Here is a 5,000-nt window from a genome sequence, read left to right on the forward strand (position 1 = left end):
TTTAACTTTCATTTCGTAGATTGGAAAGAATGAATAGGAGATTGTGGTTGTATTTATACATATGAAAGGAGAGTAATAGTCATGCAGAAGATAAGAGGCAATTCGAAAAGCTATTAGATATGCTACTAGAACACAACATTCAACAAATAAATCACCTGCCAACAAGAAAGGAAAGTACTTTAGACCTAGTATTTGTGAACGAGGTGAACTATGTTAAAGAAATAATAGTTTACAATGTGAGTATTTCAGACCATAATGTTATAGGATTAACAGTCGTTCCAAAGCAATTGAAAACAGAGGTAAGCAAGAGATGAAAAAGTGGGAAGGATATGGATAATACAATTTCTGTAGTAAGAATATAAATGGTCAGAAATAAATGAAGAATTAAACAAAGATTGGGATGACATATTTGTAAGTGATGACATACAGGTAAATACAGATATATTAATATAATAAAATATTAGAGAAATAGTGGATAAATATATACAGAAGAAAAAAGGTAAACATCAGTCATGCATACCAAGAGACAAAAGGATCTTGTTTTAGAAAATCAGAAAGTGGAAAAAAGGTCTTGCAAAAGAAAATTATGCATGGAAAGTGATGGAACTAAAAGGTAAGGTAGAAAATGCAGAATAAAAGATTATAAAATCAAAAGGAAATGAAAAACGGGACTTGGAAGAAAAAACCCTGTTAAATATCAAGTAAACACCAAACTGTTGTACTCATATGCAAAAAGATGAATGAAAGAATAGAATTAGGCCCTTTAAGAAATGAAGGGAGATTAACGAATGAAAAAAAGGAAATGTGCAACAGATTAGCAGAAAGATAAAACAGAGAATCTACCCCTAGAATTGATAATGAAGATAATGATACAGAAATAAGGGATGTAAATAGTGAATATGTAATGGATATAGATATTAATGAAATCGATATTGTGCAGGTATTAATGAAATTAAAAATAGATCAGCAGCTGGACAGATGGTGACCCTGCCATTTCGTTAAAGAAAGTAGTTCATTCTATCGTAAAACCACTTGCAATATTATTAAGGCAAAGTATAGATACAGGCAAGATTTATGATGAGCATAAATTAGTGTATATTACCCCTATTTTCAAAAGCGGATCAAGACTAGAGGCAAGTAATTATAGCTAACATCACATATGAAAGTGTATGAAGAGTAATGAAGAAAAATATTATGAAACATTTAATAAAAAAATAATTTGTTTAATATAGGACAACATGGTTTTGTACCCCAAAAAAAAGTACACAAATCAAACTGTTAGTCCACCGTGGTAACATAAATAAAAATATGATAAATGGAAAAGAAACAGATGTAGTTTATCTAGACTTTGCAAAAGCTTTGGACAAGGTAGACCATAATATATTAGCGAAGAAAATTAGAAATATAATACAGGACAAGTAGGAAGATGGATAAAATAATTTTTACACAACAGAAACAGATAGTTATTGCAAACGATGAGAAATCGGATGAAGCTAAGGTAATATCCAGTGTGCACAAGTACAGTGTTAGCTGCATTGCTGTTTGTTATTATGACTGCAGACAGACAGTAATGTTAAGGACTCCGTAGTGATAGTTTCGCCAGTGACACAAGAATAAATAGAGAAATTACTTGTGATGAAGATAGGAACCCACTACAAAGAGACCTTAACAAAGTATATGAATGGGCAGAGGTAAATAGGATGGTATTTAACTCTGGTAAATTTGAATCAATAAGTCATGGAGATAAAGTAGGAAAGCTACAAGCATATAGGGGACCTAATAATGAGACAATCACTAATAAGGAAGCCGTTAAAGACCTCGGTGTGATGTTGAATAGGAACATGTTATGCAATGATCAAATAGCAATTTTATTGGCAAAATACAAAGCAAAAATGGGAATGCTATTACGGCACTTCAGAACAAGAAAAGCTGAACACGTGATTATGCTCTATAAAACTTTCCTACGTAGTCCACTTGAATATTGTAATATGATATGGTACCCACACTACCAAAAGGATTATTGCACAAACAGAGTGTACAAAAGTCCTATACAGCTAGAATAGAAGAAGTTAAGGATCTTGACTACTGAGAAAGACCACAATTTTAAAAATTTATATGTCTAGAAAGGAGAACCGAGAATGCTACATGATGATACAGGCATGGAAACAGATAGAAGAAATTGCCAAAAAACATCATGGAGCTAAAAATATCAGAAAGTGCAAGCAGAGGTAGATTAATAGTGCCCAAAACTATACTATGAATACTAAGGAAAGCACACAGGACATTAATCCACTACGCACCAGCTTCGATAATGCAGCGTCTATTCAATGCGTTGCCAGCTCATCTGAGGAATATATCAGGAGTGTGTTTAAGAATAAGCTCGACAAATATCTAAACTGCATCCCAGACCATCCAAGATTGGAAGATGCAAAATATACCGGAAGATGCATTAACAATTCTCTGGTAGACGTGTGGGGAAGCTGGGGACCTAGGGGCAACAAACAAGATGTTAGGTTCTCTCTCTCTCTCTCTCTCTCTCTCTCTCTCTCCTCTCTCTCTCTCTCTCTCTCTCTCTCTCTCTCTCTCTCTCTCTCTCTGTTGGGGTAATGTAAGATGTATTTGAAATTATATTACTGTAAAGAGTTTTTGGATGATAGAGCATATTGTACTTATAATGTAGTAATGTATTTATTTTGTTCATTCCAGTTTGAGCCCCAGACTGAGCATAGTAGGTGCATGCTCTCTCTCTCTCTCTCTCTCTCTCTCTCTCTCTCTCTCTCTCTCTCTCTCTCTCTCTCTCTCTCTCTCTCTCTCTCTCCTCTAAGGATATTATTGTAGTTTTTGGATGATGAAACATGTTGTACAATATTTATAATATTCGCTGACTATTTTCATTTTATTTTTCAGTCTGCTGTTAATATTTAGCATTTAATATTCTTATAAACATCAGTCAACATACTTTAAACTGCGACTTTATTCAAAAGGCAATTGGCTACCTTTTTTCCTCTTAGCCTTTTTAATAAAGTTGCAGTTTAAAGTGTGATGGCTATGTTTATAAGAATATTTTCATATATGCAAACCAAAGGGGAATTTTTTAGTTGATAATAATTTCGCCCTCTCGTGGGATCAAACCACCGTCCAGTGGACAGGGATGAAATCAAGACAACAGTGACATTATGATTTGGCTAACAAGTGAGGTTCAATCCCACGAGAGGATGAAATTATTATCAACTAAAAAATTCCCCTTTGGTTTACATATGTGAAAATATATAAATTCCGGGGTAGAGCGAATTAGATATTAAAGGACATTTGTAGCTTGAATAATTTTGTAACCTGAGGCACTACTGTATTATTTTTCTTTGGTGTGGAAGTATTCATCCAAATTTTTATCACTACTTACATTGCTAAATTTTCTCATATTATATTATTTCTTATAATTTATGTATTGATATATATATATAATATATATACAGGCAGTCCTTGGGTTACGACAGGGGTTCCGTTCTGAGACGCGTTGTAACCTGAAAAATCGTTGTAAGCTGGAACATCGTCAAAAATCCTAAGAAAACCTTTGCTTTGGGTGCATTGAAAACTATGTAAACTGCATTCTTATTGCATTTTTCATCAAAAAAAACCTTCAATTATTGAATATTTAGCATTTTTTGGTGTCTTATTTCTTCTGCCAGATCAGTGTTTTAGGCGTCGTAACCCTGGAACATGCGTCGTAACCCTGGAAATAATTTCTGATGAATATAATTGAAAGCGCCTTGACCTCAGAACGTCGTTAGCCGAACCCGTCGTAACCCGGGGACTGCATATATAATATATATATTTATATATAAATATCAATGTATATATCTTGTAAGCAAATACCATAGGAAAATGATAGGCAAAAATCCAAACACTTTCGTCTTTACTAAGACATTTTCAAGGAATGAATGAAATACAGTTGGAAAGAAAGTTATCAGGTAAACAAAAAGATTAAAATACCAGATGGTTAATTGTAAAAATTGTAAAAATAAAAAAAAAAGATTATCCGTAAACACAGATTTAACCCTAACAGAAACTACAAACCATCCATATATAGTTCAAAACATTTAAAAACTGAATATATTAATTTTGTTGCTTATATTTATCTACAACTTTTTTCATTATGAAGGCATAGAGTTTAATAACCAAGACTTAAATTCAGATAATTTCCATTATTTGACTTAATGAAACAAGATTCAATGATATTCCTTTTAACAGTCATTACATATGATTAAGGCTCTGGAGGCAAGCAAGAGCCTTAGTCCCATGTAATGAAAAGGTGTAGATAAATATAAGCACTAAATATGTTGTAGTTTCTGTTAGGGTTAAATCTATGTTTAGGTTTGTGACCGTGTGATATCTGATAATCCTGATTTATGTCTGATTTTTACCCGTTCCTTGGCAATGTCTTTGTAACAACAATAGCGCTTGGATTTCTGCCTATCATTTTCCTGTGATATTCGCTTATTTAATGAAGTCACATGCATCTACTGTGATTTTTTAAAACATATATCTATATATATATTAATCATGATAATAATAACATGAATAATAATAATAATAATAATATCCTTTATTTCAGCTCAGGGCCAATACATGGAATATACAAAATACAGACAGTAACATACACAATCTAGATACATGAGACAACATGATAAAAAAAATTAATAAACAGCGCAATCCACATAATAGCTGAGGTATTATAAAAGATAGTAATCATAATACTGGTAATAACAGTGATGATATTGGAGAGAAAAAAAAATGCATTGAAAGTTATAAAAGTTAGTGCACCGATTATATAACTTACATTTCAGCTAGAGACCTTAGGTGTTTACAATAGTCAGGTCTAGAGGCCAAATACGAAAACTGAATGTAGAAAAACTTTAACTTGATAGTAATCACAGTAATAGTGAAAAAGTAAAATATCAGCAATAAATATGATAATGACAGATTCTGCTGATGCACCTTGC

At 32.6% G+C, this 5,000-nt stretch overlaps 1 pseudogene; it reads left to right on the top strand.

Annotated features, from left to right (window-relative positions):
* Positions 1-5,000, top strand: part of LOC135214635 (uncharacterized) — an 81,823-nt pseudogene that overhangs the window by 5,434 nt on the left and 71,389 nt on the right.

Source organism: Macrobrachium nipponense, chromosome 46 (genome assembly GCF_015104395.2).
Source record: "Macrobrachium nipponense isolate FS-2020 chromosome 46, ASM1510439v2, whole genome shotgun sequence".
Taxonomy (NCBI): Eukaryota; Metazoa; Arthropoda; class Malacostraca; order Decapoda; family Palaemonidae; genus Macrobrachium; species Macrobrachium nipponense.